The following is a 23,674-nucleotide window of genomic DNA, read 5'->3' as shown; positions in this document are numbered from 1 at the left end:
TTTAAATGGATATGAGAACAAAGAAGATTTACTCAATAGTATTGGAATTTTTATCAAACTTTATCATTAAAGTTTGATGCCATAGGTATATATTTTTGCCATTCTGGCACCCAGGATAAGGAATCACCATTATCTGCCATGTCCTTAAGTTTATATATCCTCGCCATTATGTCCTGTAACATTAGGTGGAAGAATAAAACTGCACAAATTTTCACAAAACTCAGCAATGCTAATAGAAAATTTGTGACTTTCCTCTGCTCAGGGACCATGCTAACCTTGTCTGTATGGTTCCAATTTTAGTATATATGCTGAAGTGAGCACTGCGACTTATCTCTGCATTCACCGCCCACTAGCCTACATTGGCAAACATTTATATCAAATCCATATCAGAAAGTCGGTCACTGTTTTAAGATGAAGTCTTCAGTAGGTTTTTGAGAGTCTCAGTTGCTTGAATGAAACAAGTCATACTAACAGGAGCAGAAAGAAAGGGACCTTAAGAGAGGGTTTTGGATAGTACAGATACTAATTTTTAAAAAGCTTATGCAATGATAATTGAAAACTCTTTCCACCTCTTACATTTGTCTGTTTGCTTTCAATTTCTGCAGCTTTAGGGACTTTCTTTTAAAGTAACAAAAGAATAGCTAAAGTCTTGATGTATTACAAAGAGCTTCTGCAACAATAATTAATATATGGGACCACTGACACTAGAATTAATCCTGGAAACCACTCTCAAGGTAATGGGGAAAATAAATGCACCATGGAAGTTCTGCATAGTGCTGTATGTCATTGTTGTGTTGTACCATTGATCACTGATGATGCAAAGAAGTGACCACTCACAAGACAAAACTAATAAGAATCTTCACATATGGAAGGGTCCTTACTTCTATGTTTGGAAACAGTCCAGTCTAATGAATAATGTTTTCTTTCTGCCCTCCAGGGCACAAGCAGTAAGTTCCCTTCTCTTCCTTTCCCTCTGCATCATAGGTGGCACTAGAGGCCAGTTCTTTCGCTATCCTGAAATAGCTCTTTTGAATACTGATTTTTTCTTCTCCGAGATATAAAGATGTGGCTCTAAGAGAATAGAGGAAATCCAAGTATTAGCACTACTGCCTGGTTACAGGTATACAGACACTGCAGACAGGATCAACTCTGGTCTGAGCTAAAGTGACATCAAAATTTGGGGAATACCTGGGCATAATGGGCGTGGGAGCTGTCCACTGTGCTTTTCATAGTGGCGGTGAAGGCACCATTGTCAGCATTAGTTCATTATGGGGGGGCCACTAATTCAACTTTCCTGCTCTTCACAAAAGGGCAGTCTAGACACTGTAGCAGTCTGAAAGCATCGAGGCACGAGCCCAGATCCCTAGGTGACACGAATTCCCGTCAGGTGCATGTTGTAGCCTAACCAGCCTCACCGTGAGACCACACTGAGTGCTGCCTTACTCTTGAGCAATTCTCAGCTGCTGAACTTTTGCTCTCTTCATGCATGCTGATCCTCATAGTCAGTAATTGTTGCAGACAATGAACATTATTCTACAGCAAGTAAATTGTAAGCTCTAGGCGAGACTCACAGAAGAACAAGAACTCTCTTTGGGAATAAAGAGGTAGCCATGCAACAACTGTTTGGTCCATTGCTGTTACCTCATCTCTTTCTGGAAGCATGTTTTTGAGTTTCATGAGCAAAGTTGATCCTGTAAGCAAAACATCCCCACGATCCTAAGGTAATGCTTAGTTCTCACAGTCTAGATGGAAAGCTGCTTATGTTGTGCAATTTAGATTCCTTCCCTTGTATAAGCCCCAAATGTTTCTCAATGATAACATCCCTGTTTCTAATCAATCATGCCTTGACAAATATCATTTAACAGTTCACCTTCTCCCTCTGAACTTTCCTATGTGTTAAATCCACTCTTACAAAAGTATAAATGGTATCTATAAGATTACTAAGAATGAGTACAGTCATAACTGACCCAAAAGAAAGCTTTATACTTGTCCAGAAATTCCTTACTAGGGATACTCTGAAGAGGAAATAAGTGTGTTTATCTATGGTAATAACAATACAGCTGCCTTGCAATAAAGTTAACTTTACTGTCATCTTTATCAAGCAGTATGTTTACACTGAAGACAATCAGGAAAGGAAAAATCTGTATTGTGATATCAGTACAATGAAAGTATATTTCTAAACACGGTCAGATGCTTGTTTATGAAGCAAGATGATGACTACTTAAAACCCAGTGTTTATATAGGCACAGATATTCAAGGCTGAGAAATGTCATAACACATTAAAGACTCAATTACTTCAACTTTTCTCCAAGATTACTTTTTCAGTATTACTTACTCTAAAACATGTATAATACAGAATATTTCATCAAAAGGGGAAAATGGCATCGTTAGAGTCTTATATGTTTGTGTGTGTATGTGTGTCTGTGCATGTGAGTGTATGTAAGTGAAAGAGAAGAGAGAAGAGAGAAGAGAATTATTTGCTAATTTTGTTCAAAGTCCTAACTATTTAGGATATTTTTTCTAGAAAAAGAATAAAATGGGTTTATTTTAGTGAATTCAGAGATAGTTATTTTAAAAATTAAACAATCATGCAAGAGCCTTGTTTTAATTTTTTTCTCACAGCTTTTTTTTTCTAAAAAGTAAGTTCAAGAGGTTGTATCTTAAAGGAACTATACAACATGCTTCTGTATATAATAATTATCCTCTTCTCTAACTTGAGCAAGTATATACTTAGACCAGCTCAGATGAACCACAAATTTCACATCAACAGTGGGAAAGCGGAGGTATACAGAAATGAGACTCTTTGGGTTTTTGTTGAGAGGAATGCCAGTCAATTGGACTTCCCTCTACTAAACTATCATAGGAATGCAGATGATTTGAATCTTAAAAGCACACTGCAGGAGAGCTTGAGGGACCTGCTGTCAAATGTCCAAGCAGGAATGAGGCATAGGTTTTTTTTTTTGTGCTTACTAATATCTTGCCACAGAGCCCATCTAAGGCACAACACCGAGTCAGTGAGACTGTCTTGCCACTTACTCTGTCTGCTGGCCTTGCCCTCTTTGGAAACCAGCAATCACTTTTGCTCTCCCTTTTCTTTTCCACTAAATACTTTCTCTATTAATGTGGGCAAAATCATGGTGATACCACATCCACAGACATTTGTATTGAAAATATTATATCTCATTAAGGGAAGTAGCAGGGAGTTTTGTAATGCACGTAAGCTGTGTAGAGTTCTGGATCCCCATTGCAGCTCCTTCTCTTTGCTAGATGACCTCAGGCCTGCTACTCAGCTTTTCTGAGACATACCTACAAATAGGCATGATTAGAGTTTCTTTACAGGATTAATATGACAGTTACAGGAGGAAATGTATGTGAAACCACCTAGTCTACTACTACTAAAAAGGGGAGAGGGTCCTAGTTTTATTCAATTAGAGGATTGTAAAGTACCAGACAGCAGGGGAAGATTTTTATGAGATGGAAAGATATTTCCTGCACTCCAGATATAAAGCCATGAAGATGATGACTAAAGCTTTTTAAATGATAGGTTGATTTACCCCCAAAAATAACTTTTTAAATGATAAAGTTGAATCACAAGTACAAACACCTGCAAAAATCCTTGTGATGTCACGTGTGGAGAACAATTTTGGTGACACAGACCTCTAGGGAGCTAGCATCCGAGTTGCATCATTAAGTCATCATTAATGTTGATCAATTTCCAAATCCTTTCAGACTGATAACTTGCTTAAGTGCCACAGCGATTGTGTGAGTTGGTGGCTTTATCCTTGTTTAAAGCACAAAGGTGCCGAAGCCCAGAGGAATTACGTCGACCTTAGCAGTGGTGGTGGTATCTCAGGTGGTGTTTGGAGCCAGTCAGAAGGCACTTCCCACTCTACCACCTTTGAACTCTTCCCTATATTTACATAAGTGAATGGATGATGTACTATTAGTGATAATAGTATACATAATGGATCATAAATAACCAAAACCTCTTCCCCAGGATACTTCAACTCGAGACCTTTTATCATGATGATATATATGATTCACACATAATAGCCACAAAAAAATACCCCCAAAGACAATGAACAACATCAACAACCATAAACCTAAAGCCACACTTTCCTGAATGCTGTTAAAAATGAATTTTTACTTATTTGTATCTTTCTGCCAATAAAAGGGAGGTGACCTTGCTGAATCTTTGTGATTTATGCTTTGGGACAGAAATATTGCCAATGCTACAAAGTTCCTTAGTAAATCTGTACATTACAATTGAGATCAGTGCCTCTGTGTTAACCTTTCCTTTTCCTGCAAATAGCAATTACAGGATAACTGCAGGGTAAATCTAGGGCTTTGTGTCCCTGAATGCAGGATTAATTTGAACTGTTCTGACTGTAAATTTGAATTGTTTAACATATATTTTCTGTAGATTAGAAATACATTTTAATGACTTCTTTCACCTCTCTCTAAATGCATGATTTTTCCTTTTTTAGAAGTGATTTCAAGAGTAGAGCAAGTTTAGATATTCATGAGAAAACTTGAAACAAATCAAGAAACATTTTCTTCATTTAAACATGGCTTAAATTGAGCATAAAGCAAGATTTTCAGAAACATCAAATAATTATACAATGACTAGAATTTTTTCTTCTTCAATGAAGTAGATAAGTACTCACTGCTTCTGTTTTAAACCATTCAAGTTGTACTTTCAACTAAATTGTTAAGTAAGCTAAATAGCAAAAATTAAAAATGGAACATTCTCTGTATTTTACCACTTACTTTTTTTCTCCCTTTTTCTAAGTGTAACCTGTTTCTACTTCCTTTAGTTGCCATACTCTCTCTCTATTCTTAGTTTACTTTTATTTCCTTTCTTGTAAATATTGATAATGATGAATGTGTGATTTATTTGTTTACTCTCTATTCTTATGGTGATTTACTTTCTTCTTATTTTGTTCAGTTCTCTCCCAATCATTTGATTTCCTTTTGACCATTTGTCTACCTGTTCTCTTTTTTCTTCCATTAACTGATGGCTCTTGTCTCATTGTCACCAGGCATCTCATTCCAATGTTGGGGTGGATCCCACATTGCCCAGACTCTCTGGTGATGAGTCATGGTATGAGGTGGTTTGGGAAATCATAACCACTCTACTGATAGGCAAGAAGTAAGAGTAAGACAACTATAACCACACATATTTGCAAATAACCTTGAAGAAACTCACTGTATAGATTCACATTCACTCTTGATGTGAGTAAAAACAGGCCCATTACTTTGGGCTTGAAATTTCACTCCATCTGTCATCTGTTTGTGTCTGTTTACCATATACAGAAAATTCATGTAGGTTTTTTAAGCCTCCAAATAATCTAAAGTGTTAACAGTTTACTTTTACTTCGTGTCCTTAAAATAAAATTCCTAACACTTTTCTGAGAATCTACAACTTATAGTAGTAAGGAATACTATTAAGTAATAAAACAAAGGGGAATTTGAAAGTCAGGAAAAAAGACCAACACAAAACACCCAGCATGCTTTAAACCTTACTTGTTCTTTAGATCCCACCGGTGTTCCCCAGACGTCTCCCTAAACAAAGGAAAAAATATGACAATGATTAAGATGCTGTGAAAAAGATGCTATTAAGATGCTGCTTATGTAGGTGAAGTGTGCTTATATTACTTAACTAGTGGAAAATGTCAAATTCCAAAAAGAACTGAAATTAATTGTGTTTTGGCATTTCCCTTCATACTCATTGTTATAAAGAACATCTTAAAATGTTCCTTTTAAAACAAGAAGCAAAACATGCTATGATTATTCTAGGAAGAGGAATGATAGCTTTAGAATATTAATTCAATATACTTTGTAATCAAAATTACATGTAACATAAACTAGATAACATATGTATTCATCAGATATTAAAAAAACAAGTTTCTGTTGGAAAAAAGTACATGAAAAATTCTTACAAAACGAAATATTCCTTGCATTGTAAACATTTGACGGTAGTTCTTTGGTAAACATGCACAAAGTGCACTCAATTGCTTTAATTAACATCACAGGGTCTCTGGAAAGATACCCTCTCCCAAACCACGATGAAAATATTAAAAAAGAAAGAGATAAATCTAGATCTTAAAGTTGGACTGAGGAAAAGGTTTACTAAAATTTTAATGAGAAAATGGATATTTATTATTAATATATATTTTTAATTAGGGTTGAAATAGATACAAATGCAGTGGAAGTGTTACAGTGTTTCAGAAGTTTCAGAAGCCTTTCTGAAAACTGTACAACTATGCTGGCATTTTTCCAAAGATTTTCATTACATTTGCTCACCGGTATTTTTTTTTAATTTTATACAAGTGGAACTGGAAAAATCAATTAGGAGTCTATGTGAGTAGTTTAGGCAAGTGGAAGCATTCATTCATTTCTGTAAATTTCTAGAAAATGCCAACTGATCTTAAGTGATGTACAGCAGGTGCATGACTGTCTGAAGACCTGGGTGGGGAAGGGAGGAGAGAAGCACTACAAGGGCCATTAGCTGACTTCTGGAGTTCATGGATATGTTTGTTCTCTTGAGTGTGGTGATGGACTTACAGGTATATGCATATGCCAAAATTCATCACATTGAATGCTTTAATATGTACAGTATATTTTAAAGCTCTGAAAGAAAAGAGAAGTAGAAACATGTGAAATAAATATTTAATGTAGGGCATGAAATGCATGGTTAACCCATCAGGAAAATTAGTGGAGGTTATTATTGTAATCACGTTTTAAAAAATTATCTGGCTGCTGTGTGATCCCCAGGTTGGGCAGAGGGTAGTTGAAAGAGGAGATGAAATTCCATGAAGAAGCTCAGACTACCATCTTGGCAGTGAGGGTAAAAGACAATGAATTGTTTGATGATATTTAGTAGGTACAAAGAAAAGGCTTGTTGACACACTAGACATGCAGATATGGCAGAGTAAGGACCCAAGGATGATGGCCAGGTTTGTGGTTTGAGCAACTGGATATTATGGGGCTGCCATTTCCTGAGACAGTGAAGATTGGAAATATATTAAAATTTGAGCATAATGGACAAATTCCATTTTGGACATATTATTTGTGAAGTGCCTGGGAGACAACCAAATGTAGACATTCAGTTTCTGGAACTCAGAGGAAAAGTTTGAGCTGCACAAATAATTTTGAGAATTGCCAGCACATGGATGAGAGAGAGTGACTGCCATGGAATGAAGGCAAATGCCATCAAATGGAAATAGATAAAACAACCCAGAATCGGGATGCTAGGTGGTTTGTCTGCTTGGATGTTTACATCTTTTCTCCTTTCCCCAAATAATCACAATGAGGGTGAAGAGGAATTCTATGAGCCAGAAGCTAACTTTAATTATTTCTTATGGCCATTAGAGACTATTATCTATCATTTATGCTTAAAAGTCTGCCAGTATAGAAAGTAAGCACAAATATGATATTTTGTTAACCTAATCTGCCTCTAGTTTAATCCTCAAAGGCTTTTGGATGTCACATTGCTTATTTAACAGGTGTTTATATTACCTCACCTAAAGTATATCTCAAATAATTTTGATACAGCATTTGTTACATACATATTTTCTAAATCAAATTAGAAATGAAGAATGGAGCTTGCTAGAATTCTCAAAAAGAAGTCAAAATAACTTGGAGAACTTGAACATTCATTCTTTGCAACAGGTACTTGGGAAGTAGAAAAAAACTGGTATGACTTACTAAAAGTAGCTGGGAATTCTGCACTGTGATGCTCTATCATCAGCAGCTCTCACATATTCATAAAGATGAATCATAGAAATAGAGCAAATAATTTTGGGATTATAGTTTATTAGTATAGAAGGAGAATGAAACATGAGTTTTGTGGCCAGTGTGAATGGTATTCTTCAGAGTAAAGTTCGGTTTGAGAATGATCCGTGGCAGTTTTGGCTTTCTTCATTTCCATTTGCTTTGAGCATTAGTGGTATGTTGGGAAGTCATGTAACCTTACTAGATTTTTGTTTATTCTTCTGGATAATGGAAATAATACAACTTCCCTGGGTTTTGATGAAAATAAATGGGATAAAGCACACAAAAATACCTTGGTAGAAAACAACTGTAGACTGAAGAAATAACACCACTACAATAATAATCATAGTACCCATAACTAAGAGTGGCCCTGATAATTATTCAAAAGAAATATTAGTGAATTTTACTTGTGTACCGAATTTAATTTCACTTAGAATTTTACAAGTTACTAATAAAACTTCAAAAGAAATAACATCACTTCTTCAGATACTGAAGAAAGAAAATAAATGGAAGTGACACTTTTTTTTCTATCTCTGTACACTCTACTGACTGAATTTTTGGCAAACATGATAAAAATGAAAGGTCTGGTACATTGCTTGCATGAAACACAATTATGAAATATGGTTCTTTCATCTTTCCCATTCCTCTCTTTATATTTAGCTGTTCTTATAATTTTGTAATTTACTTAAAAAACTAATCACTGTGATACTGCTTTTGATGATCACATTATCTCACCTTTGATTAAGATTAAATCTTTACAATTTTACAACTGTTTAGTTTTACTTTACTTTTCATAAAAATAATACATATTTTCCTTACAAAAAATTAAATATTCACTGTTGATAATTTACAAACTACACTGAAGAAAAAAAGAAAAGTAAGAGTTATTCTTAATCCTATCACCAAGAGATACCTGCTATTGACTTTTTGGTATATAGCCACTAGTCTCTTTTCTATAACATATTTTATGAGTTCAGTAATGGCCTCATGTTGCTTTTATTTTTTACTTACTTTTCATGAATATATTTAAATGATATGATTGTTTTCCTACAATCATACAAAGAACAGTTTTAGGTACTTCATAGTCCTTTTAAATTTTAATTTAATGGATGAAGAAGTTAGAGCCATCAAAAAGGCTGTTCTTTTTTTCTTGCATAAACAGCTGTGTGATAAACATCCTTAAAGCTGTATATTTGTATGAATCATGATTTTTTTCTCTAAGATAAGATGAATTGCTGGACTCAGTCAAGCCTGCATATCAAATTACAAAGAATTTTATAATACCTATTGAAGAGTTGTAGTCCACAGAAGTCATAACATTCAATATTCCTACCAATAAGATATTATAGTACCTCCTTCCTCACATTGCAGCTAGTGGTAGATACTGTCATTTTTCAATTTTTATAGTTTTGCTAATTTGATAAATAAAACTATATCTTGTTGTTTTAATATATGTTTCTTTGGTTACCAGTTGGGTTGAAAAGCATTTCATGTTTTTTCTTTGTATTTGTTAGTTTCTTACATGTTTGTTATACTGCATGGTTTCCATTAGAGCATGCATCTGTGATATAATCACTTGTAATTACTTCTTATAGATTAAGGGTATTAGCAATAAAGACTGATTAAGAACACCAATGATGACTTTAAGAATTCCAGGATTAATATATGCCAAGATTCATCCTAAAACCCAAGAGAAAGTTAAACAGCTTTTGCACTTTACTGAAATGCAAAAGTGATTATAAGTAGATGAATGAATTTAAGTTCAGTTTTATGCTTCATTTTTTATTACCCCATTTTCGTTCAAATTTGAATCAATGTTGCATTTAGTTTATTGCTGCTTATTCCCTTGAAAAAAATTTTAAGTTGTTTACAAACCTATATTATTATTCATTATTGTATTGGTTATGTTTTACTTTCCCTTGAAACTGTATGAACATGTTTTTCCTTTATTACCCCAAAAGAATAAACTGCTATAATTAAAATTTTCCTTTTTTTCTTTTAAATTGAAGTATAATTGACACATGGTATTCTGTTAATTTCAGGTGTACAAAAATTCAGTATTTTTATACATTACAAAAGGATCCTCACCTGAGTCTTGTTACTATCTGACACCACACAAACTTATTATAATATTGACTATATTCCCTATGCTGTACATTGTATCCACCTGACTTATTTGATAACTGGAAACTTGTACCTCTTAATCCCCCTTACCTAGTTCACCTGCCACCCCCCTAACTACTCCCCTTTCTGGAATCCAATAGTTTCTTTCCTGTGTCTATGAGCCTATTACTGTTTTGTTTGTTCAATTGCTTCTCTTTTAGATTCTATATATAAGTGAAATTCTATGGCATTTGTTTTTCTGTCTGACTTTTTCACTTAACATTAATATTCTCTAAGTCTATCCATGTTGTTGCAAATGACAAGATTTCATTCTTTTTTATGGCTGAGTAGTATTTCATTATACACACACAGACACACACATCTTAACAATTAATCTCTTAATAGACAGAAGTTGCACACATCTTATCAATTAATCTCTTAATGGACAGAGGTTGCTTCCATATTTTGTCTATTATAAAAAATGATGCAATGAATATAGGGGTGCATGTATTTCTTTAAATTGATGTATTCACTTTCTTTGGATAAATAGCCAGAAGTGGAATTGCTAGATCTTATGTAGCTCTATTTTTAAATTTTTTGAGGAGCACCCATACTGTTTTCCATAGGGGCTGCACCGATTTCCATTCCACTAACAGTGTATGAGGGTTTTTTTTTCACATAGTTGCCAGTTGTGATTTTTTTATCTTTTTGTTCCTTGCCAATCTGATAGGTGTAAGGTAACATTTCATATGGTTTTGATATACTTTTCTGTGATGATTAGTGATGTTGAGCATCTTTTCAGGAGGCTGTTCGCCATCTATATGTCTTCTTTGGAAAAAATGTCTATTCAGATTCTCTGTCATTTTCTTAATGAGGTTGTTTGGGTTATTTTGATAAAAAGTTTTTATACACTTTAGATATAAACCCCTTATCAAATAAGTAAATTTCAAATGTCTTCCCCATTCAGTAGGTTGCCTTTTCTTTTTGTTGATGGTTTCCTTCACTGTGTAAAAGATTTTTTAGTTTTATGTAATCCTATTTGTTTGTTTTAGCTTTTGCTGTCCTTGAGTGTGAAGGCTGGTCCATAAAAGTATTGCCAAGACCAATGTCAAACAGCTTACTGCCTGTGCTTTTTCCTAGGAGTTTAATGGTTTTTCTAGGAGTATTATGTATTTAATCCATTTTGAATTTATTTTTGTACTTAGATTACTTGGGGTGGCATGGACATTTTAACAATATTAATGTTTTAAGTCCTTGGGTGTGGAGTATCTTTCCATTTATTTGTAGCATCTTTAATTTGTTTCATCAATGCCTTATAGTGTACAAGTCTTTCACCTTGGTTAAATTTATTCCTAGTTTTTTTCTTTTCTTTTTCTTTCTTCTTTCTTTTTTGTTATCACTAATCTACAATTACATGAAGAATATTATGTTTACTAGGCTCCGCCCTATACCAGGTTGGCCCCACAAACCCCATTACAGTCACTGTCCATCAGCATAGCAAAATGTTGTAGAATCACTACTTGTCTTCTCTGTGTTGTACAGCCCTCCCCTTTCTCCCACCCACCACATTATGCATGCTAATCATAATACCCCCTTTCTTCTCCCCACTCACCACCCATCCTCCCCAGTCCCTTTCCCTTTGGTACCTGTTAGTCCATTCTTGGGTTCTGTGATTCCGCTGCTGTTTTGTTCCTTCAGTTTTTCCTTTGTTCTTATACTCCACAGATGAGTGAAATCATTTGGTATTTCTCTTTCTCCGCTTGGCTTATTTCACTAAGCATAATACCCTTTAGCTCCATCCATGTTGTTGCAAATGGTAGGATTTGTTTTCTTCTTATGGCTGAATAATATTCCATTGTGTATTTGTACCACATCTTCTTTATCCATTCATCTACTGATGGACACTTAGGTTGCTTCCAATTCTTGGCTACTGTAAATAGTGCTGCGATAAACATAGGAGTGCATCTGTCTTTTTCAAACTGGAGTGCTGCATTCTTAGGGTAAATTCCTAGGAGTGGAATTCCTGGGTCAAATGGTAAGTCTATTTTGAGCATTTTGAGAAACCTCCATACTGCTTTCCACAATGGTTGAACTAATTTACATTCCCACCAACAGTATAGGAGGGTTCCCCTTTCTCCACAACCTCGCCAACATTTGTTGTTGTTTGTCTTTTGGATGGTAGCCATCCTTACTTGTGTGAGGTAATATCTCATTGTGGTTTTAATTTGCATTTCTCTGATAATTAGCGATGTGGAGCATCTTTTCATGTGTCTGTTGGCCATCTGAATTTCTTTTTGGAGAACTGTCTGTTCAGTTGCTCTGCCCACTTTTTAATTGGATTATTTGTTTTTTGTTTGTTGAGGTGGGTGAGCTCTTTATATATTTTGGACGTCAAGCCTTTGTCGGATCTGTCATTTACAAATATATTCTCCCATACTGTAGGGTACCTTTTTGTTCTATTGATGGTGTCTTTTGCTGTACAGAAGCTTTTCAGCTTAAATAGTCCCACTTGCTAATTTTTGCTTTTGTTTTCCTTGCCCAGGGAGATATGTTCAAGAAGAGGTCACTCATGTTTATGTCTAAGAGATTTTAGCCTATGTTTTTTTACAAGAGTTTAATGGTTTCATGACTTACATTCAGGTATTTGATCCATTTTGAATTTACTTTTGTGTATGGGGTTAGACAGTGGTCCAGTTTCATTCTCCTACATGTAGCTGTCCAGTTTTGCCAGCACCATCTGTTGAAGAGACTGCCATTTCCCCATTGTATGTCCATGGCCCCTTTATTGAATATTAGTTGACCATATATGTTTGGGTTAATGTTTGGAGTCTCTATTCTGTTCCATTGGTCTGTGGCTCTGTTCTTGTGCCAGTACCAAATTGTCTTGATTACTGTGGCTTTGTAGTAGAGCTTGAAGTTGGGGAGTGAGATCCCCCCCACTTTATTCTTCCTTCTCAGGATTGCTTTAGCTATTCGGGGTCTTTGGTGTTTCCATATGAATTTTTGAACTATTTGTTTCAGTTCATTGAAGAAAGCTGTCAGTAATTTGATAGGGATTACATCGAATCTGTATATTGTTTTGGGCAGGATGGCCATTTTGACGATATTAATTATTCCTAGCCAAGAGCATGGGATGAGTTTCCATTTGTTAGTGACCTCTTTAATTTCTCTTAAGAGTGTCTTATTGTTTTCAGGGTATAGGTCTTTCACTTCTTTGGTTAGGTTTATTCCTAGGTATTTTATTCTTTTTGATGCTATTGTGAATGGAATTGTCTTCCTGATTTCTCTTTCTATTAGTTTATTGTTAGTGTATAGGAAAGCCACAGATTTCTGTGTGTTAATTTTGTATCCTGCAACTTTGCTGAATTCCAATATTAGCACCAGTAGTTTTGGAATGGAGTCTTTAGGGTTTTTTTATGTACAATATCATGTCATCTGCAAATAGTGATGGTTTAACTTCTTCTTTACCAATCTGGATTCCTTGTATTTCTTTGTTTTGTCTAATTGCTGTGGCTAGGACCTCCAGTACTATGTTGAATAATAGTGGGGATAGTGGGCATCCCTGTCTTGTTCCCGATCTCAGAGGAAAAGCTTTCAGCTTCTCGCTGTTCAGTATGATGTTGGATGTGGGTTTATCATATATGTCCCTTATTATGTTGAGGTACTTGCCCTCTATACCCATTTTGCTGAGAATTTTTATCATGAATGGATGTTGAATTTTGTCGAATGCTTTTTCAGCATCTATGGAGATGATCATGTGGTTTTTGTCTTTCTTTTTGTTTATGTGGTGGATATTGTTGATGGATTTTCGAATGTTGTACCATCCTTGCATCCCTGGGATGAATCCTACTTGGTCGTGGTGTATGATCCTTTTGATATATTTTTGAATTCGGTTTGCTAATATTTTATTGAGTATTTTTGAATCAGGGATATTATTCTGTAATTTTCTTTTTTGGTGGGGTCTTTGCCTGGTTTTGGTATTAGGGTGATGTTGGCTTCATAGAATGAGTTTGGGAGTATTCCCTCCTCTTCTATTTTTTGGAAAACTTTAAGGAGAATGGGTATTATGTCTTCTCTGTGTGTCTGATAAAATTCCGAGGTAAATCCATCTGGCCCAGGGGTTTTGTTCTTTGGTAATTTTTTGATTACTGCTTCGATTTCGTTGCTGGTAATTTGTCTGTTTAGATTTTCTGTTTCTTTCTGGGTCAGTCTTGGAAGGTTGTATTTTTCTAGGAAGTTGTCCATTTCTCCTAGGTTTCCCAGCTTGTTAGCATATAGGTTTTCATAGTAGTTTCTAATAATTCTTTGTATTTCTGTGGGGTCCGTCATGATTTTTCCTTTCTCGTTTCTGATTCTGTTGATTTCTGTTGACTCTCTTTTCCTCTTAATAAGCTTAATAAGTCTGGCTAGAGGCTTATCTATATTGTTTATTTTCTTGAAGAACCAGCTCTTTGTTTCATTGATTTTTGCTATTGTTTTATTCTTCTCTATTTTATTTATTTCTTCTCTGATCTTTATTATGTCCCTCCTTCTGCTGACCTTAGGCCTCATTTGTTCTTCTTTTTCCAATTTTGATAATTGTGACATTTAGACTATTCATTTTCGATTATTCTTCCTTCTTTAAATATGCCTTGATTGCTATATACTTTCCTCTTAAGACTGCTTTCGCTGCATCCCACAGAAGTTGGGGCTTTGTGTTGTTGCTGTCATTTGTTTCCATATATTGCTGGATCTCCATTTTGATTTGGTCATTGATCCATTGATTATTTAGGAGTGTGTTGTTAAGCCTCCATGTGTTTGTGAGCCTTTTTGCTTTCTTTGTACAGTTTATTTCTAGTTTTATGCCTTTGTGGTCTGTAAAGTTGGTTGTAGGATTTCAGTCTTTTGAAATTTACTGAGGCTCTTTTTGTGGCTTAGTATGTGGTCTATTATGGAGAATGTTCCATGTGCACTTAAGAAGAATGGGTATCCTGTTGCTTTTGGATGTAGAGTTCTGTAGATGTCTATTAGGTCCATCTGTTCTAGTGTATTGTTCAGTGCCTCTGTGTCCTTACTTATTTTCTGTCTGGTGGATCTGTCCTTTGGAGTGAGTGGTGTGTTGAAGTCTCCCAAAATGAATGCATTGCATTCTATTTTCTCCTTTAACTCTCTTAATATTTGTTTCACATATGTTGGTGTTCCTGTATTGGGTGCATGTATATTTATAATGGTTATATCCTCTTGTTGGACTGAGCCCTTTATCATTATGTAATGTCCTTCTTTATCTTTTGTTACTTTATTTTGAAGGTTATTTTGTCTGATACTAGTATTGCAACACCTGCTTTTTTCTCTCTGTTGTTTGCATGAAATATCTATCTTTTTCCATCCCTTGACTTTAAGTCTGTGCATGTCTTTGGGTTTGAGTTGAGTCTCTTGTAAGCAGCATATGGATGGGTATTGTTTTTTTATCCATTCTATTACTCTGTGTCTTTTGATTGGTGCATTCAGTCCATTTACATTTAGGGTGACTATCTAAAGATATGTACTTATGCCATTGCAGGCTTTAGATTCGTGGTTACCAAAGCTTCAAGGATAGCTTCTTTAGTATCTTACTGCCTAAAGTAGCTAGTTTATTGAGCTGTTATATACACTGTCTGGAGATTCTTTTCTTCTCTCCTTTCTTATTCCTCCTCCTCCATTCTTTATATGCTGATTGTTTTATTCTGTGCTCTTTAGTGTTTCCTTTAATTGCTTTTAGTGGGTAGTTTTTTTTTTTTTGCCTTTAGTTAATATTTGGTTGGTCTGCTTTCTTTGCTGTGATTTTATTTTCTCTGGTGACATCTGTTTAGTCTGAGGAGTGCTCCCGTCTAGAACAGGCCCTCTATAATACCCTGTAGAGGTGGTTTGTGGGAGGCAAATTCCCTCAACTTTTGCTTGTCTGGGAATTGTTTAATCCCTCCTTCATATTTAAATAATAACCATGCTGGATACAGTATCCTTCGTTCAAGGCCCTTCTGTTTCATTGCATTAAATATATCATGCCATTCTCTTCTGGCCTGTAGGGTTTCTGTCAAGAAGTCTGATGTTGTTAGCCTGATGGGTTTTCCTTTGTAGGTGACCTTTTTCTCTTTAGCTGCCTTTAAAACTATTTCCTTGTCCTTGATCTTTGCCATTTTAATTATTATGTGTCTTGGTGTTGTCCTCCTTGGGTCCTTTCTGTTGGGAGTTCTGTGCATTTCCGTGGTCTGTTCGATTTTTTCCTCCCCCAGTTTGGGGAAGTTTTCAGCAATTATTTCTTCAAAGACACTTTCTATCCCTTTTCCTCTCTCTTCTTCTTCTGGTACCCCTATAATATGGATATTGTTCCTTTTGGATTGGTCACACAATTCTCTTAATATTGTTTCATTCCTGGAGATCCTTTTATCTCTTTCTGTGTCAGCTTCTATGTGTTCCTGTTCTCTGGTTTCTGTTCCATCAATGGCCTCTTGCATCTTATCCATTCTGCTTATAAATCCTTTCAGAGTTTGTTTCACTTCTGTAATCTCCTTCCTGGCATCTGTAATCTCCCTCCAGACTTCGTCCCTTATCTCTTGTATATTTCTCTACATCTCTGTCAGCATGTTTATGCTTTTTATTTTGAATTCTTTTTCAGGAAGACTGGTTAGTTCTGTCTCCTTCTCTGGTGTTGTCTCTGTGATCTTTGTCTGCCTGTAATTTTGCCTTTTCATGGTGATAGAGATAGTTTGCAGAGCTGGCACGAGTGACGGCTGGAAGAACTTCCCTTCTTGTTTCTTTGTGGCCTTCCTCTCCTGGGAGAACAGTGACCTCTAGTGGCTTGTGCTGGGCAGCTGTGTGCAGAAAGGGATTCTGATTCTTGCCCGGCTGCTATGGAGTTTATCTCCACTATTGCTGTGGGTGTGGCCTGCCTTGGTCTCTTGCTCCGATATGGTGGAGCTGTGTTGGAGGGGGAACAGCTGGCAGGCTATTTATCTCCGTGAGGGGCTTCCATGCTCCCTGTTGCCCAGGAGGTTAGAGTGGCCAGAGTTCCCCAGATTCCCTGCTGCTGGACTAAGTGTCCCAGGACGCTTCCGTCCGGCAGTGGGGTCCCTGTCCCTTTAAGACTTCCAAAAAGCACTCACTTTTCTTTGTCCTGGGTGCACTGGCTGCAGGGACCCACTCACAGGTCTTACTGTCCTGTTTCCCTAGTGTCCAGCACACCATGCATGCACTGTATCTGTGCTCTGGTGCGGATGGCTAGGGATGGCTATTTAGCAGTTCTGGGCTCCCTCACCCTCCCCGCTCTGACTCCTCTCCTCCTGCCCGGAGCTGAGGTGTGGGGCACTCAGGTCCCCCCGGGCCAGGGCTTGTATCTTACCCCCTTCGCGAGGCGCTGGGTTCTCGCAGGTGTGGATGTGGTCTGGCTGTTGTCCTGTGTTTTCTGGTCTTTCTTTTAGGAAGAGTTGTCTTTGTTGTACTTTCAAAAATATATGTGGTTTTGGGAGGAGATTTCCACTGCTCTACTCACACCGCCATCTTGGCTCTGCCTCTCTCAAGTCCCTAGTTTTTTTTTATGCAATTATAAATGGGATTGTTTTCTTAATTTTTCCTCCTAATAGCTTGCTATTAATTATATAGAAATACAACTGATTTCTATGTTTATTTTGTATCCTATGACTTCATTGAATTCATTTACCAGTTTCCAATCTGCATGTCTTTCACTTATTTTTCTTGCCTAATTGTTATGGCTAGGACTTTCAATAGTATGTTGAAAAAAACTGGTGAAGAGTTTATCTTTGTCTTGTTTTTGATTTTGTAGGAAAAACTTCAGCTTTTCACCACTGAGCATGATGTCAGTTGTGCGTTTGCAATATGTGGCTTTTATTATGTTGAAATACATTCCTTCTATACCTACTTTGAGAGTTTTTATCACAAATAGGTGTTTAATTTAGTCAAATATTTTTTCTGTATCAATTGAGATGATCCTATGATTATTTTATTCATTGTTTTGTCAATATGGCATAGCTTATTGACTTGTGTATGTTGAACCATTCTTGCATCTCTGGAATAAATCACATTTGATTATGGTGTATGATCTTTTTAATGTATCTATTCTGTCTGCTAATATTTTGTTGAGGATTTTGGATTTTAGTCCACCAGCAATATTGACCTGTGATTTTCTTGTGTGTGTATGTTGTGTCTTTGGTTTTTACATCAGCATAATGCTGGCCTCATAAAATGAGTTTGGAAGCATTCCTTCCTCTTCAATTTTATTGGAAAGTACATGTACTAACTCTTCTTGAAATGTTTGCTAGGGTTCACCTGTGAAGCCATCTAGTCCTGGAATTCTGTTCTTTGGAAGTTTTTAAGTTACTAATTTCATTTCATTATTTATAAATTAGCTATTCTTACTTTCTAAAGGTTGTGTGTTTCTAGGAATTTATCCATTTCTTATAGGTTTCCTAATTTGTTGACTATAATTATCTATAATATTCTTTTATGATATTTTTTATTTCTTTGGTGTCAGTTCTAACTTCTCTTCTTTCATTTACTTTTTAATTTATTTGAGCCCTCTCTTTTTTTCTTGATGAGTCTGGCTAAAGGCTTATTTATTTATCTTTTGAAAGGACCAGCTTTTAGCTTTCTTGGTCTCTTCTATTTTTTTAGTCTTACATTTAGGTCTTTAATTTATTTTGAGTTTACTTTTGTGTGTGGAGTTAGACAGTAATCCAGTTGCATTCTCTTTCATGTAGTTATTCAGTTTTCTCAATACCAGTTACTGAAGTGACTTTCTTTCTCCATTGTATATTCATGGCTCCTTCATCACATATTAATTGATCATATATGCATGGGTTTACATCTAGGTTAAGTCTCTATTTCATGTATTTCCACTCTGATCATTATTATTTCCTTCTTTCTACTAACTTTGGGCTTTGTTTTTCTTTCCCTAGTCCCTTTAGGTGTGAAGTTTTATTCTTTACTTGGGATTTTTCTTGCTTCTTGTGTTAAGTAAATTTTTCTTGATATTATAAATTGAAGATTTACTGGTGTAGCTAAGGTTAAGACAAGAGCCTAATTGCAATGCCATCTTTGTGTATGGTTTCTCTGTACTCACTGAGGATACCTAATGCTTTGTCCTGGTTTTGACATCACTATGTAAAACATGAGTTCTTTGAGGTTGGTGTTGATGTCATTACACCGAACATAACTTCTTTGAGGCTACCAGCTTATCTTGGATATAATCTTAAGAGAATTCATGCATAGATGTGTACTCCTATTTATATTCATCTATACACTGACTTAGGTATTCTTATTTCATGATAAAACTAGAAAATTAAGAACTCATTTAGCTGCAAAAATTATATACAAATTGATGTTGATTAATGGTTAGCAATTAAGTGTGCCATAATACCAACATTTATAATTGAATAAAAAAGAATAAAATACCTAGGAATTAACCTAACTAAAGATGTGAAAGACCTTTACTCTGAAAACTATGAGACACTGATGAGAGAAATTAAAGAAGATAAAAATAAATGGAAATCTATTCCATGCTCATGGATAAGAAGAATTAATATTGTCAAAATGACCACCTGCCAAAAGCAATTTACAGATTTAATGCAGTCCTTATCAAAATACCAATGGCAGTTTTCAATGAATTAGAGCAAATAATCCTAAAATTCATATGGAACCATAAAAGACCCTGAATAGGCAAAGCAATCCTAAGAAATAAGAACAAAGTTGGGGAAATTACTCTTCCTGACTTAAGCTCTACTACAAAGCTACAGTAATCAAAACAATTTGGTACTGGCGTAAGAACAGATCCATAGATCAGTGGAACAGAATAGAGAGCCTAGATTTAAACCCATGCATATATGATCAATTAATATGTGATGAAGGAGCCATGAATATACAATGGAGAAAAAAAGTCACTTCAGTAACTGGTATTGGGAAAACTGAATAACTACATGAAAGAGAATGAAACTGGATTACTGTCTAACTCCACACACAAAAGTAAACTCAAAATAAATTAAAGACCTAAATGTAAGACATGAAACCATAAAATTCTTAGAAGAGATCATAGGCAAAAAACTCTTGAACATAAGCATGAGTAATTTTTTCCTGGATACATCTCTTTGGGCAAGGGAAACAAAATAAGAAAGGAATAAGTGAGACTATACAAACGTAAAACCTCTGTATAGCAAAGGAAACCATCAACAGAACAAAAAGGCAACCTGTAGTATGGGAGAACATTTTTGTAAATGATTTATCCAAAAAGGTGTTAATATCCAAATTATAAAGAACTCATACACCTCAACACCAAAAAAAATAACCAAAAACAACCCAAATAACCCAATTAAAAAATGGGCAGAGGATCTGAACATTTTTCCAAAGAAGAAATACAGATAACCTATAGGCACATCAAAAGATGCTCCACATGCTAATCATTAGGGAAATGCAAATCAAAACTACAATGAGATATCACCTCACACCAGTTAGAATGGCCACTATCCCAAAGACAAGAAATAATGAGTACTGGCAAGAATGTGGAGAAAAGGGAATGCTCCTATACTGTTGGTAGGGATGTCAATTGGTGCAAACGCTGTGAAAAGCAGTATGGAGTGTCCTCAAAAAACTAAAAATAGATATACCATTTGATCCAGTAATTCCACTTCTAGGAATTTACCTGAAGAAAATAAAATCACTAATTTGAAAAAAGATGTGTACCCCTATGTTTATCGATGCAGTATTGCAAAAACAAAAATAGGGAAGCAACCTAATTGTCCATCAGTAGATGAATGGATAAAGAAGAGGTGTTACATATACACAATGGAATATTATTCAGCCATAAAAAGATAAGAAATCCTGCCATTTGCAACAACATGGATGGATCTAGAGGGTATTACACTTAGTGAAATAAGCCAGGTGGAGAAAGACAAAAACCATATGATTTCACTTACTTGTGGAATCTAAAATCAAAATAAAAGAAAATGAACAAAATACTAGTAGACTCACAGACACTGAGAAGTGACTGGTGGTTACTACAGGGGAGAGGTTGTGAATGGGTGGGGGAGGAGGCTGAGGTGGATAAAAATTCTCAATCATAATATAAGTTAGTTACGGAAACAGTAGTATAGCAATGAAGAATATAGTCAATGGTTCTGTAACATCTTCCTATGTTTACATAAAGGATTTGGATTAGTTGGGATGAGGATTTAATAATATGGGTCACTGTTGAACCACTGTGTTGTATACTTGAAACCAATATAAGATTGTATATCAACTATATTTCAATTAAAAATTTAAAAAAATTAATTTAAAAATAAAAGAGTTGTAGGGCTTGTAACCAAGTTAGTTTCCCTAATGACAGTCATTGTACCATATATCTGTATCTTGAAATCATCAAGTTTCAAAGGCTTTCAATATAATTAGAATACATCTGAGAAATCATATCACCTACCATAGAGGCATTGTGGGTTGTAATAGGGAATGAACAGGCCTGAAGGGAGAATAGGAGATTTGGTGATGGTGAAGCTTGAGGTGTCTTTAAGTAAAGATTTCACAATTTTATGTAAGATCTGTTTTGTCATACTTCCCTAGATTTTTGTTGTATGTTAATGATTCATGCCCTAAAAACTAAGTACTAATTGACCTACTGGCAGTTTCTATCATATATAAAGTGACAGTAAGACAGATAAATCCCCTGCGATGAATAAAATATTATTCACATTCTGCTTCTTTACCCTCTACACCAAGACTCATTATTTTAATTGGCAATTCTTTGTGTGAAATCTCATCAAGTGTTCCTTGTGTACATAAGCATATAGCCCATCATTGCATCTACCGTTCCCTAATAAAGCATCTGCCACAGCCTTTAAACATGTCCATGGAGTAACTGAACAAAACCTCCCTATCACAAATTGATGTTGGAGATCCCTTATCAAATCAGGTTTTTCTAACCCATTCTTTTATTAAATTTTCTTAATTTGTTTCTGAAATTTCCTCCATATTGATAAGATAATCAGACAATATTTGTTGGAGCTTGCTAAATTTATGTCTACCATAATACTATTATGCTATTTTTCAGCTATCAATATTCTCATCACTCTATACACAAATAAATCACAGAGTAAAATTATACTAGTTTTACTTGACTTTCTATTTAGTGTATGATATCCTTCTAATTCTGATATTTAAATCATCCTTCCAAAACAAGAATAAGTGTTATATTTTTGAAAATAAATCTTTATTAAAACCTATAATGTTAACCTTATATTGAAATTAGTGATAGTATAGGGTGGTATTGTAGCCAATTGGTAAATAATATAAGTGATTAATAAAGTCTACTTAAACACTATAATAACTCTATAGTGTCATCAGTCTATCAAACACTGACTGTGTCTTCTCTAGGACAAGCATTCTGTAAGAGAAGGAGGGACAGAGAGAAGTGTCGGCCCTCGAGATATTCACAGTCTCTCCAGGATGCAGTTCTCATGCATTAATTACAAAAAGTAGCACATAGGACTTGCCAGCTTCATGTTATAGCTGTAACATCTCATGAGATGAGATTATAGTCTTGCAGTGATTAGGGAAATCTACCTAGAAGGCTTAGAACTTAAGCTGGGAGAGCCTTGAGATATTAACATACGATTATGTTAAAAAAAGGAGGCATATAAAAGCTAAGAATATGAGCAAAGAATGGAAATGGGAGGAATGAGTATACTGTAGAGCTACACTGTGCAGTATCGTAGCCACTAACCACATACAGCTTTTGAGCATTTTAACTGTGACTACTCTGAATTGAGATGTGTGATTTCAGAGATTCCATGTGAAAAAAGTGAACTATCTTATTAGTAATTATTATTACATAACAAAGTGATAATTTTGGCATGTGTTGGGTTAAATATAATAATACTATTATTAAAATTGATATTACTTGTTCCTTTTTACTAATGTGGCTACTAGAAAATTTAAATTATATACATAGCTAATTGGTGACTTGCATTACATTTTTATTGGACAGTATGAAGTTATTGAGTAATTGTACAGAGGCTGGGTTTATTATATTGTCCTTTTAAGAAAATATATCCAGCCAAAAAGTGCTGACTGGTTAGGGGAGGCTATAGACTAGAAATACAAAGAATGATAACTTACTTAAAGGCCTATACATGAGGTGACAACATCTGATTGAAGCAGGTGCAGTGAGGAAAAGATGGGCCCGGCAATAAATTTTTGTGTGTGTCTGATTACTTTTGTTCAAACAAACAAACAAAAACTTGTTTAGGTTGTTCCTAATGCCAAAGGAATTATAAAAGACTTCCAGAATAATCAACTCTAGTGACTACACATGGAGATAGAAAGAGGGAGGAATCAAATATGCCTCATTTTGTAAACTGGGGAGACAGAGAATGAAGATGCAAACAGTAGAAGTGAGGGATTTAATGGGGGAACCTGTTTGGTAGGGAGAGGTTTTTAAGCCCTGGAATATATTGTACTGGTGGATTTCTGATGCCCATTACTCTCCTGGTGAAATGAGAATGTAAGGAACAGGTAGATAGCTAAGTCTGATCTAAAGGTGTACATCAGTGAGTAAATGTACTTACGACTCTGGTAAAACAGAATTCAGGGGGAAATGGCCCAACTGATGATAGAGATTATATAACCATCTTGACATAGAACTGGATGATGAATTTGAGGGTGACAGTATGACTTCAGGTGGTGATTTTTTGACAGTTCAAATGCAAAACCGAGAACTGACATGGAGAATACTGACATTTGGAAGTTGGAGGAGGATGTTCTACAAAGATTAATTGATCAA

At 35.3% G+C, this 23,674-nt stretch overlaps 1 protein-coding gene and 1 non-coding gene across 2 annotated transcripts in view; both read right to left on the bottom strand.

Annotated features, from left to right (window-relative positions):
- The window catches only part of PTPRD (protein tyrosine phosphatase receptor type D), a 2,165,650-nt gene that overhangs the window by 616,160 nt on the left and 1,525,816 nt on the right, over positions 1 to 23,674 (bottom strand). Inside the window, exon 8 of the mRNA XM_073228519.1 lies at positions 5,527 to 5,565. The gene's annotated coding sequence lies outside the window, so the exon portion shown is untranslated. The remainder of the gene's footprint in view (positions 1 to 5,526; positions 5,566 to 23,674) is intronic.
- LOC118972429 (U6 spliceosomal RNA) lies at positions 216 to 321 on the bottom strand. The gene has a single exon (XR_005061407.1). It is a non-coding gene; the product is annotated as a U6 spliceosomal RNA (small nuclear RNA).

Source organism: Manis javanica, chromosome 2 (assembly GCF_040802235.1).
Source record: "Manis javanica isolate MJ-LG chromosome 2, MJ_LKY, whole genome shotgun sequence".
NCBI lineage: Eukaryota > Metazoa > Chordata > Mammalia > Pholidota > Manidae > Manis > Manis javanica.
The sequence above is the reverse complement of the archived record's forward strand: the minus strand, read 5'-3'. Positions and strand labels throughout refer to the sequence as shown.